Source organism: Mustela erminea, chromosome 1 (genome assembly GCF_009829155.1).
Source record: "Mustela erminea isolate mMusErm1 chromosome 1, mMusErm1.Pri, whole genome shotgun sequence".
NCBI classification, from domain to species: domain Eukaryota; kingdom Metazoa; phylum Chordata; class Mammalia; order Carnivora; family Mustelidae; genus Mustela; species Mustela erminea.
In genome coordinates, this window is record NC_045614.1 from 211229373 (window position 1) to 211242875 (window position 13503).

Sequence of the window (13503 nt, forward strand, 5' to 3'; positions counted from 1 at the left end):
CTATTGCTTGAGGATACTGTGCAGAGACCTCTGTCCTACAAGATGCACACACACACAGAGGATGGGTCCCCTCCTCACCTCGGGTCACGTGATGAGCCAGGGACATGCTGGGCTTTCCAAGGGAGGCAAGGGATGAACCCTGAAGGAGCTGCATGCCTGAGGCAACATGTGGGCCCCTGGCAGGAGCCTGGGAGGATGGAGAGGCTGGCTGTCAGGACTCTGGATCAGGGGCAGAACACAAAGTTGCAGAAGGAAGAGTGTATCAACAAGAATCTCATTCTGTGCTGCAGAGGCAACACCTGCATCAGTTTGCTCAGGCTGCTGTAATAAATCACCTCAGACAGGTAAGGGGGCTTCAGCTAGGGAAGTGCATTTCCTCTCAGTCCTGGAGCCTGCAAGACTCATATCAAAGTGTGGCCAGTTAGTTTCTTCTGCGGGGGCCCTCTGCTCGGCTTGTAGATAACTGTCTTCTCCCTGTTTCCGCGCAAGGTCTTGCCTCAGTGTGTGTGTCTGCCTCCTAATCTCTTCTTATAAGGACACCAGTCAGATTAGATTAGGGCTCACCCTAATGATCTCATTTTAACTTAGTTATTCCTTGAAGAGCCTGTATGCAAATACAATCACATTCAGAGGTACTGAAGGTTAGGACTTCAAACTATGAGTCTATGGGGGAGGGCGGGACACAACCCATACCGTAACAACACCCCGACAAAAACTCCAAGAGGCAGAATTAGCATGCTGCCGGAGGGGCTCTCGGAAGCTTGGAGCACATGATGGCCACACTAAGGAGAAGAGCCAGAACGGCCAGGAGGAATCGTGAGGGAGGAACACAAAGGCTCAGGGGAGTGGGCAGCTGGAGTGAACACACCAGTGAGGCCAGAAAACCCTGTAGGTGCTGGTCCATGGGAAGACCCCAAGGGCATTCCACCTACTGAAGCAAGGAGGAGTGAGCTGCTAAGAGCTGACAGCATCGCAGAAAACCTCAGTGGGTGCCCTTCCCTGAAGGGCAGGTTGGCAGGAAACAGCAGAGCAGAAGCAGTCCACTCGTTTAACGATGGACCCAAAATATGGGAGGCTGGCACTATACCCAGCTACCGGAAGTTGGACTGACAATTGTCCTAATGAGTAGCAAGGTCAAAGTGCATGTTTTGGGGGCCCTCCCTGCGAGATAAAAGGTGAGTGTTAGAGAACAGCGCCCCCGGAGGCCAGGTGAGCAACTAACCAAAGTACGGCCCCATCTTCCCCTCCCCAGAGGATTCCACGCTAGAGGATCAGGACACTGGGTGGGTGAACCCATGCCCTACCTATTACTCTAGACCCCGCATGAATCACAGGGATGGCATTCCTTGGCAGTGGCAAATACCCACACAGATAAGAGCTACCATAGTGAAGAAGCCCAAGGTGAAAACTCTAAAACTGCCCCCTACCCCAGCCAAGATAGCAAATTAAAACCAATCTCATAACCTGAGGTGGATTTTAAGGCTTAGAATCAACCTCAAAGACTTACAGGATGCGTGGTGTGGCCCCTATCATATCACCATTTAATTAATCAGTCTGGGCCCTGCAGAAACCAGACAGGTGCTGGAGGATGACGGACTCCTGTGGACTTAAACAAGAAGCTGCCCACAGCCGACACTGAGGCTCCCTTGCCAGACAGGGTGTCCTAATTTAAGCACAGGCTCAGGGACACAGAACACTCCAAAGCCTTATCTGGGGACTGTGCCCTTTCCATTCCTATCAAAAGGGAAGATCAGAAACAGTTTGCATTCACTGAGAACAGACAAAGGTATTCACTTTCAGTGTTGACCCAGAGTTATGTTAACTCCCCCCTCTCTGTCATCATACAGTCTGAGGTGGCCTGGACATCTGCAGAACATGACCCTGGTGATGACATGGTGTGAACGAGGCCTGATGAGCAACAAGTGGCGAATACACTGGGGCCTTCGTAAGGCAGACTCACATGGTAACACAGTGGGAAATAACTCCGTGAGGACTTAGGGGTCTGCCACAGCAGTACACTCTTTAAAGGTCCCAGACTGTGCCTGGGTGGCTCGGTTGGTTAAGCATCTGCCTTCAGCGCAGATCATGATCTCAGGGTCCTGCGTTGGCTCTCTGCTCAGCAGGGAGCTTACTTCTCCGTGCCCTCCCCCCGCCCTCCCTCTGCCCTTCCTGCTGGTGCATTCTCAGGCTCTCTCTCTCTACCCCTATCTCTCTTGAGCACGTGCTCCCTCTCTCAAATGAATAAAATAAACTCTTCAAATAAATAAATAAATAAATAAATAAATAAAGCTCCCGCATCTGGGGCATGCCAGGAAAGAACAAAGTATTGTATCTCACCCTTCCTAAAGCAAAGACTTCAACACAACATCCACTGGATTTCTTTGGCTTCTTTGGATTCCACAGTTAGGAATACTGCTCACATCCACTTAACAAGGGACACAAAAATTTTGAATAGGAACCAAACAGGAAAAGGGTCTGCAAAACAGATCTAGGCTGCAGGGCACGTGGCCTACAACTTGAGGCTTATGGCCCAGCAGAACCTATGGCATTAGAACAGTAGTGAGAGAAAAAAGATACTGTGGAATTTTTAGCAATGTATATTGCAAACCTTAGAGTTCTGGGACAGACCATGTCAATACAGCAAATAACTACACAACTTTAGGGAAAACAGTTCCTAGCATGCTACTGACTCCTAGAGACGGAGAACCTGACCCCAGAGCACCAAGTAACCAGTCGTCCATGATGAGCTGGGTTGCATCACACCTATCACATCACACAGCTGGGCAGGCCCAGCGGCAATCCTTGTGAAGCAGACATCGGTATCAAGGGCATAAGTAAGTCGTCCAAGCAGACAGCCCAGACCCCTATGTTGCTCACCACTGTTGCATCACTACCTCTCCTTAACTCATACCTGATGCCCCACAGAATGTCTGTTCTGAATGCTAATGGAGGAGGAAAAAGCCCAAGTGTGATTTATCCTGGGGTCAGCTGAATATGAAGGTACAAGCCAAAAATAGCCAGTGGCTTCTGTATGGCCTCATTCCCAGGGTGGCCTTGAAGGACAACAGGGAGAAGGAATCATCCCAAGGGACAGAGATTTGGATGGCACATCCCCCATGTTTAAGGGGAATTAGAAACTGCTAGTGTCCAGGTAGCATAAATGTCTTATACCTCAGCGGGATATCCTGAGTAATCTATGTCACTTGTCTCCAGATCTAGCTGAGCATCAAAATTACTTGAGAAACTTTTAACTGGAGATCTCTAAGCCCTTCTCCCAAATTACTAAAATAGATACTCCAGATATGGAGCTCATAAATCTATATTTTAAAAAAGGTCCATAAGTAATTTTGATATTGCTAGTCCTTGAACTGGTATATGGGAAACATTCGTCTAAGTTATTAGCAATGTCCTGGAGAAGAACAAAAATATTGATAATATTGATAATATAGCAGACCTCTTTTGGCAATCATTTTGCTGTACACACATGTATCAAATCATCACGTTGTACACCTTAAAATTATGCATCATTAAATGTCAATTACTTTTCATGAAGCTGGGGAGAAAAAGACATAGCAATATTTAAAAAAAACATATAACACAAATGTTTTAATACCTATTAACGTTTTTTATTCTCACAACCACCCCATGAGGTATTTGCTATTAACCTCATTTGCTATTAAGAACACTGAAGTTAACCGACTTACTCAAGTTCATATAGCAAGTGAATGACAGAAGTAGTGTTGAAACGTAGCCTGTTCTTGATCATGATGCCCTAATGAAAAGGACAATCAAGAAAAGAGAAGGAGGAAGAAAATCTGTAATCCACACAGCACATACAGATTGTAGGGCCAATTCCTGTATTTACCTTAAACGAAGACAAATTGTTTTCCAAATTCTTCGACTTCAAGGACAGAACCCATTTAAAATAGCGTATGAGCGCCACCTAGTGGCTACGTAAGGCCGCTCAGAGTAACTGCTCTAAGTTTCAGCAAGATCCACTAAGGACCGAAAAATTACTAAAATTAGTAGACTCAACTTTCCAATTCCAGAATGAGGGACTTTCAATTCCAGAAGGATGGAAATTTGACCTTCAGAAAAAGTTTTTAAAATATCGTGAGACTATAAAAATGAGGGGAAAAAAATCAAAATGGGTAAAGTCAATAGTAATTGTAAAAATGATGTCAGCCTGGGTTTTTGCTTTTTTTTTTTAATGAAAATACAATAGTAATAAAACATAAAAGAGAAAAGGCCATATGGCAAATGATTTTAAGTTTATATCCTTATAATAAATTTATTACAAGCATACACTAAAATCTTTTCATGACTCATAATCTTTTCCAGGTATTCTCTTAATCCAGCACCCTCTTCCTGTCCAGGTGTTAGGAGATCATCTGCTCCCACCTCTATCCCATGAGACCTCATGGCTTCCTAACAAGCTGAAAAGTGCTGGAAGTTTAAGAACCACTACTTGTCTTCTCCTTGATTTCCAAGAGATTCATTTTCTCTAAGGTCTGTTGAACCCACCCACACAGCAACAGGCAGGATGACACTGAATTCACACAGTGGGAGCCCGTTCCTGTGAGGAGCAGAGCTGGAAAGAAGATGGCAAGGGCCATGAGCAGGAGATAACACTACGGCAGGGTCATCATGCCTAGAGGGCCCCAGGGGCCATCATCCAGGGCAGAGCCAGGGTACATCAGAGTTGGAGGACAGAGAGTGTTTCCCTGAGCAGAAGCTGGCCTCCGCAGATTCAGATAGTCTCTCCAGGCCCTCGAAACCATCAAGGTTCATCCCAACGCTTCCTAAATTCCTACTCAGCCTCAAATAGGAGACATAACAGCTCTTCAAACGTGATGCTCAGGGGGAAAAGCCAGATGCAAAAGGACATATGGTGTATGATTCCATTTATATATGATGTTTCCCACATAGGTGAATCCATAGAGACAGAAAGCAGAATGGAGTTTGCCCATGACTGGGGGAGGCAGGCGTGGGAAGTAACTGCTTGATGGGTTAGGAGGGTTTGCACTGGAGTGATGGAAATGTTCTGGAACTAAGTTAGGAGCATTGGTTACACAACACCGTGCACGCTCTAAATGTCACTGAACTATCTGCTTTCAAATGGTTAATTTCATATTAATTAAACTTCACCTCTATAAAAACATATATAAATATAGATACACTTCCTTCTGTGGCCAAGCCCAGAAATACCACAAAATTTTAACTCTGTCTTCCATCTTAGGATTTTAGGCCAGGGTATTTTAAGTTTTGAGTATTTACTGAGAATTATTTCTAAGTTTTAGCTAGGTCCTGAGGCCACCATCCTCCAAATCGAGAAGATTAGTGCTGCCTTCTGTGGGACTAAGGTCTGCTAGTAAGAAATAGGGGGGAAAGATGTCACCTATGCCCCTCAAAGGGAAAAAAACAGCTCATCTTCAGCAACAAAGTTGTTCTACAAAAAAGCTAAAAAACAAGCTACTCCAACTTCAGATCTGTGCTTTGCACCAGGTTTCAATGTTCAAATGGGTGGGGTAGGTCTGACAAGAAGCAAGGAGGTTTGGCCCTATCTCTGGGAAGCGCCCAGCTTCATGACCCTGGGCACAAGAAACCTGGAATCTGGAGGAATCCAGCACCTCATCTGCAAAGCTTTCTCTCAAGAAGCATCAGAAGGCAATCAACAACTGGCCGACAATCACAAATTCCGAACACACACCCAGTTAATGGAAACCACACACACACACACAAACTAGAGATGTTTTCTACCTGCCAGTGACAATCTGGAGTGGGAGAAGCAGACAGAAAATAGCCACGGGGGCTTTATTCAGAATACTCTACATCTAAGGGGGAATTGAGTTTCTCAAAAATAAAGGCTTTCTGTTGACAAACATACTGTTTTTGCCAAAAGGAATTCTTTATTTTAGGTGCTTTGGGAAAACTGCAGAGTCCTCGGGTTTGGGGCCAAAGACGCCCAAATGTTGCAATCCTAAACCCTTGGCAGTGACAAAAACATGTTTGCAAGTGGAAAGTTTTCAGTGCAGACTTTTTGCGTTGTTTTGTTTGGGTGTGTGTTTGTTTGCTTGCTTAGTGCCAAAGGATTTCCTCCACATCTTCCCAGAACTGGGGAGCAGGGATCATCACTGCGTTTGGGATGTTAGCCCCAAACCACCCATACCCCAACTTGTACATCCCAAATGGCTTGAGGCCATAGGAGAAGAGCCATGAAGTTTAGGCAGCCACCTTTTTTCTACCTTCCCAGTGAACATGGAGCCCTGTCAGATGGCATGGTCAGATGGACCGCGAGGAGCTCCCACTCCGTCCTTGTGGGGTTTGGTATGGGCAGAATGGATTTCTGCATTTTTGTTTCTGTTTAACCCAATTTGTTCCCTAGGTCTAACCCCAGCAGGTCACCTTTCCATCTTTTGCCATCCTTCCGTGGCTATACCTGGGCTGAGGCAACAGTCTGACATACTAACTCTGGCTTCCACCCACTGAAAACAGACACGTAGAGAAGACCCGCCCAGCAGAATGTACAGACAAAAAGTGTGGCATTTCCAGATAGTTCTTTACACACTATAATAGAGTAAGGCCAATAGTCTTGAAACCCAAGGCTTTTGATTTACAAGGCTTGGGCACTTCAGAAGTCAGAAGCAAAGCCTGGATCCTGCCCAGGAACAGAGGAGGGTCCAAGGGACCCACAAAGCCATGAGACGAGGACAGGCTGAGGGAACCAACCCCAGAGGGATGGCTCAGGGAAAGCCCAAAACCTGCCTGTCACCAGCGAGGGAGCTGAGAAGGGACCGATCGGGCATCCTCATTCAGTCATGTGGGTGTTCCAGAGAGCTCTGAGCTCCAGCTGGCCTCGCCTGTCTGGCGTGAGTCTACGCACTCAGCACAGACAACCCACAGCTGATGGCTGCTCTTGTCCTCTCCTCCATGTCAGCCCACCCCGCCCAGCCCTCCTTCCTACTGGCCTTTCAGAGAACCACATCTTCTGAGTCACCTGCTCGAGATTCTTGGCATGGATTTTGCTGTGTCTCCGTCTCCCCCCATAGTTCATGAGCTGCCAAATACCATGGATTCTACCTCCCCGGTGTCTTTAATATCCATCCCTGGTTTTCATTATCATTGTCACTGCTGGATGCCAGGTTCTCATCATGTCTCAATGGAGCCAATTTAATACTCCCTAATTAATACCCCACCTATAATTAATACCCTAATGTCTCCCCCACACCAGTCTTTATAAACTTCTGTGCTACTTGTAATCTGACTCCTGTTTCCCTCCCCTGGCCGTATCCCTCTCTGTTCCCCCGCCTTCTTCCCCATCTCTACACATACATCACCACTCCCATTCCCTGTTCCAGACAGACTGTGGTTTTTTTCCAGTGTCTCCAAAGCAGGGGTGATAGTGTCTCCCATTGAAGCCCCCCACAGAAGCTGTTCTCTCTGTCTGGAACACTCTAGCCCCTCTCCTTCTGTCTAACTCCTACTCATCTTCCAGGCAAGCTAGGTGTCACTTCCTCCAGGAAGGCCTGCTATGCTTTCAGCAATGAGTGGCAGAAACACTGATGCTCACATGCAGAGAAGATAAGGAAATATGTTACTGCCATTGTACAGGAGACTCAATGGTAGGGTGTAGGTGGGTTCAGGGGTGTCGTACCATCCACAACAACCTCTCTCTTGTTTCTTTGCCACCCCTAGTATCAACTTCATCTTCAGCGAATGCTTCCCCCAGCTCTACTTCATATCCAGAAGCTCTAATGTCCAGGGGGGAAGAAGGGAGTTTTCTTTCCATACTTTCTCGTGGGTGTAGAGACATTTCTAGAAGCATCCCCTCCTTCCTTAACCCCCACCAGACTTCCCCTTACATTTCACTGGCCAAGATCAGCTCATGTGTCCATCACTCAGCCAAGCACTGGCAAGGGGAGTAGCATTACTGGTGTTACCTGTTGAACCACCTTTCATACCTGGATGTGAGGTCAGCCTCCCCCGAGGCACAAGGTGGTGTTGAAGAGAGAAGACATCTGCTCAAAACCCAGATTTTTTTTGGAAGGAACTGAGATGCAACAGGCAACCAGAGTTCACTCTCCCTCACATTTGATTCTGTGTTTCTTTGATGGCTAGCTGGCTTGGTCCACTTGAACAGGAACCATAGACTAGGTGGCTTATCAACAAGAGAAATTTCTCACAGCTCTGGAGGATGGGAAGTCCAAGATCAAGCAAACAACAGATTCAGTGTTGGTGAGGGACTGCTTCCTGGCTCAGAGGCAGCGTCTCTCACCATGTCCTTGCATGGTAGGAGGGACAGGACCCCACTGGGAACTTTGCTAAGGATACTAAGCATTAAGGATACTTCACATTCACGAGAGATCCATCTTCATGACCTGACCAAATCACCTCCCAAAGCCACCTCCCCCCGCAAATACCATTACACTGGGGGTTAATTCATATTCCCCAAATTCATGTCCTTCTCACGTGCAAAATACATTGATTCCAACCCAATAGCCTCAAAAGTCTTAACTCACTCCAGCATCTACTCTAAAGTCCAAATCCCATCTACATACCAGCTGAATCAGGTATGGGTGAGACTTCAGGTACATTCATCTGGAGGCAAAAATCCTCTCCAGCCATGAACCTGTGAAACCAGGCAAGTTATGTGCTTCCAAAATATAATAGTGGAATATGCAGGGGGTAGACATTCCCATTCCAAAAGGGAAAAAGAGGAAAGATGGAAGGAATGACAGGTCTCCATATGTCTAAAATCTAACTGGGCAAACAGCATTAAACCTTAATCCTGGAGAATAATCTCTTCTGGCTGGATGCTTTGCCTTCCAGCCCATTGGGCAGCATATCATCCCCACAGCCTGCTGGAAGACCCTGCCTCCACAGGTCTACAGCAACAGCGTTTTCTTCCACCAACTCCTGAGCGCTCCTCACTAAGTTGGGAGGGAGAGGGCACCAAATGTCATGCTCCCCTCCTGGGCCCTCTTCCCCCACCAAATGTCCATGCTGAAAACTCATCTTTAAAAGCCCAGCCACAGAGGCCAATTCCAAAAGGAGCCTTTTCTGATATTTTCAGTCATGCATACTTGTCCCACCTGTCCAGGTTTATAACCTCTAATGACATGACAGGGCATTCTGTACCTGTATCATAGAAAACTGAATCCATGACTTCTTTGAAGTTCTTTAATGGTAAAGCTGGTGTGACTTACCTCTGCACTTGCTCTAACACCTGACCTCATGCTTCACACAGGTTGGATATGCTGTAAGTGGGCAGGGGGAACACTGAATTCAGGGTTTGCAATCAAGCCTTCTAATCTGAGTTCAGCGGTGTACCTATCATGTTAACTGGGATGAGTCACTGGGTCTCTCAAAAATAAAATGAGGCTCTTGGATCAGATGTTTTCAAGACCCCATATAGCTCCTGTATTTGTTTCTTGGGATACTGCTGTCACAAATTACCCCAAACTGGGTTATTTGAAACAGAAATCTATTCTCTCCCAATTCCAGAGGCCAGAAGTTGAAAATCAAGGTGTCATCAGATTTGGCTCTTTCTGGAGGCTTTGAGGGAGAATCTTTCATGCCTCTCTCCTAAATTCTGACAGTTGCCAGCAAACCTTGGTGTTCCTTGGCTTATAGATGCATCATTCCAGTCTCTGTCTCAGTCCTTCCATGCTCTTCTCCCTCTGTATGTGTCTCAACCCTCCCCATTTTCTCTGATAAGAGTACTAGTCAATGAATCTAAGGTTCACCCTATATCTGAATGATCTCATCCTGGGATCCTTGACTTGATGACATTTACAAAGACTGTTTCCAAATAAGGCCCCACTCACAGGTACTAAGAGATAGGACTTGAACATAGCTCTTTGGGGACACAATTCTACCCACTATAAGTTCTAACCCAGAATTGTATTGGTTATTCAAGCCTGGTAGATAGCACATAAAAAACAGTAACTAAGGACCACTGAAGCTGAAATATTTCCTTCCTTTATAAAACTACAGGTAGATCCCCACCGTGGATCATTCAACCTCTCCTGATTTGAAGGTTGGCAGTTTTTAAAAAATTTTCTCTTCTTTTCCTAAAATACTAACAATGAGTTGACCTCCAGATTTCAAATACCAAACCTGAACACTACCTGTATGCTATAGGATTGTTTGTTTTGGTTTCTGGTACCAATCCACAGCCTAGAAGTCGCCAAAACACTATCCTAGGTGGTACATATTGCTCCCAGCTCCCTTTTTACCTCCCGGTGCTTAAATTCCCTGATGATGAAGGCAAGGACCCTTGTTAGAATCACAGGGAAGCCCCTCTGTTTACAGAGCCCCTGGCCTGTTTCAAGAGAAACACAGGGCCACAAGGAGGTGAACAGCACAACTGTAGTGGCAGGTGTTAACACAGCATTGCCCCACACTACAGGCAAGTGCCATTTTTAAAGCACATCTGCCATTAGGAAGGGCACTCCTGATAATTCTTTATCAAGTTGAACCAAATGATGCCATTGATGGATGAGGTGGCTCAAAACAAGATGCAATCATTTGTCTTTCTTGACAAATGTATCTCTGTGGGCTTCATAGCTGGCAGACCAATCCTAGAGAACCCGAACCATCAACGATAGAGTTCCACCAGGGAACAAGGCTGAGCTGTGTGCTAGTCTTACGTTATGTCTCTCTTAAAAGTTGACTTTGGCAGGTGTGTTGAACACTCACACAATATATCTACTCCCAGAAAAGATAAGGGGGGGGGGAATCAAACATTTAATTTTCTTTAAATTTTCACTTGGAAGCAAACACCTTGGCTTCAAAATCCTTGCTTCAGTGATGATGGACTAGTTGGAACAAATTATAAAGAAAATATTGGAGCTATAAATAATTTATTTTTAAAGAACCCAAGTGCTGAAGTATCTCCTGAGTAACAAATTCTAAGGAATGTAAACTTCCAGATTATATTCTATCTGAGGCAACATTTTTCCAAAACTCTTGGAACATGTCTGGGTAATGAAATGAACTCAATAATCTTTTAAAGAGTTCACTGTTCAAAGGCATTAGGGGCAAATGGATGATGACGGACTCACAGTTGTAGCATAAGGTAAAGGAAAATGAGATTTCTAAATATCCAAGAGGAAGAAGCTCCACAGCCAGACCAGCCCTGGTTCAAATAATCAGGAATGTGTCCATCCATTGCCAACTTTCTTCCTTACAGCAACAAATGCATTGAAAGAGTCCTTTAAAAAAAAAAAAAAAAAATATATATATATATATATATATATATATATATATAAGCAAAGAAAATCCAAAAAAAAAAGGGTCTTTACCACCCTTTCCAGTGTCTTCCTCTGCCCTGCCTCAAAAGACCCTAAACACCCTCCCCGGGACCCCCTTTTCCTCCATGCTAGAACAAAACAATAAAATTAAACTCCATAAAAGTTCGTGAAATACAACCTTACAAAACCTGTTATTGACATTCAACAACATATTTTTAAACTAATAACGTGAATTTTTCCATGCCGAAGAGTCATATAATTGGGTCACTGAAAAAAAAAAAAAAAGACACAGCTGTAATAGAAAACATTTCGGAAAAGGATATTCATACTTCAAAAGCCCTGACTAATCATAAAGTGATGCAAATTTGAAAGGAAATACTTAGATTGTATTTTTATCCAGCTGAACAGTCAGATGTTTAGAAATGCCCTGTATTTTTCTAAATATTTCTTCCTTTTAATAACAAAAAGGCTCAGATATTCTAAAAGAAAAGTTTAAAAAAAAGAGGGGAGACACTTTAAAACCTTTATTCTGTCATTTTCTTAATTACATCTGCTCCATTCTGGTTGCAAGAGGAGGTCTGATTATACAGACTTTAAAACTAAGATATTTACCCAGAGTTGCCACATGTTATTTTTATGAAAAATACTAAGAAGTACAAGTCTGGAAATATGCACAGGACTTCAAATGAGAGGCTGGAAAAAGAAGGAGGTGATGAAGGACTTAGCACATTTTCGGTTTGTTTCTCTTACAACCTGCGAGAGAACCCAGACAGTCGATGGGCTCCAGGAACAAACTCAAGATGGCTGCTGTCCAGAGAGTTTGGCAAAGGCCAGGCAAGGAGGAGAGGCCCGTGGTGAGCTGGCCTCCTAGACAGGAAGGTGGTGACAGCAGCAGCCGAGCTGCATGGCATGTGAGCCCACAGGACAAGCTCTGGCAACTGCCTGAGCAGTCCCTTGTGGCCTTTTATTCAAAAGTGAAGATGGGGGCATCTGGTCAACCACAGGTGAGGTGGCACTTCAGGGAGAGACTAGAAACTGTCAACTCAGCCAACCCTAATGAGGACCAGACACCCAGAAGTATTTGCAGAGTTGGCGGGACAGGAGTGAGAAGTAGCATTGGCTCGCCTCAGACCACCACCGGCCGAGCAGGCCTGCACAGTGAGGGAAGAAGAAGGCAGTGTCCCCTGGAACTCCCTAGGCAGAAGGCAGAGTCTGAAATGCAAATTCAAAACAGGCTGTGATCGGCTTGTGCCAGGTTTGTGCCTGGGTGACTGCCTGGCCTTTTCCCCAAAATAGCACATGGAACCTGTGAGAAATGTGCTCTGGCCCCTTCTAGACCCCGGCCTTGAGGATGCTAGGGTGGAAACCAGAGAAGCACCATTTCCTCAAAATCCTTATCACCATTTCCTGGCATTTGTTTCCTGACTTAGAGCCTGTCCCTGGCAAATAGGGAGAAAACAGCAGTACAACCTGGGACTTTCACCCCAGCATCCTGGGACCCACCAAGGCCAGCCCATCTGGGGATGGTGCATGCAGAGGAGTTTACTACAGAACTTGAGTTCAAGAAGAAGGCTTAACTTTATAAAGACGTCATGCTCAGCGTTTCTGAGGGTAACGATTATTTTTCTAAATAATAATTGAATCTGGACATCTTTGAATAGAAGTTAAGAGAAGTTAAGTCAATTAAAAAAGTTCCAATCAAGTCTGCAATATAACTTTTCCACAATGGTCTTATGATCAACAAGAAAAATTTCCTTGCTTTATTTCTTTGGAAGGAAGATGAGGGGACATATAACCACAGATAGTGATATGACTCCAACTACTGCCTAGTGGTCACACAGGAGGAGAGACGCATGGATTCTCCTAGGAACCAAGGGTCACTGTGAGGGGTAGAACTGTGTCTTTCCCCAATCTCCACTGCCACCACCAAATCCATATGTTGAAATCCTAACCCCCAGAACCTCAGAATGTGACCTTACTGGGAAATACTATTGTTTCAGATATAATTAGTTCAGTTAAAATGTGGTCATGCCGCCGTAGGGCAAGCCCCTAATCCAATATGGCTGATGTCCTTATGAAAATGAATGTCATGTGAAGAAAGAGAGTCACACAAAGGAAAAAGATGGAAGACACAAGAAGACACCATCTCCATCTACAAGTCAAAGGGCACCTGAGGCACCAGAAGCAAAGAGAGATGCCTGGAACATAGTCTCCTTCACAACCTCACAAGGAAGCCACCCAACCCTGC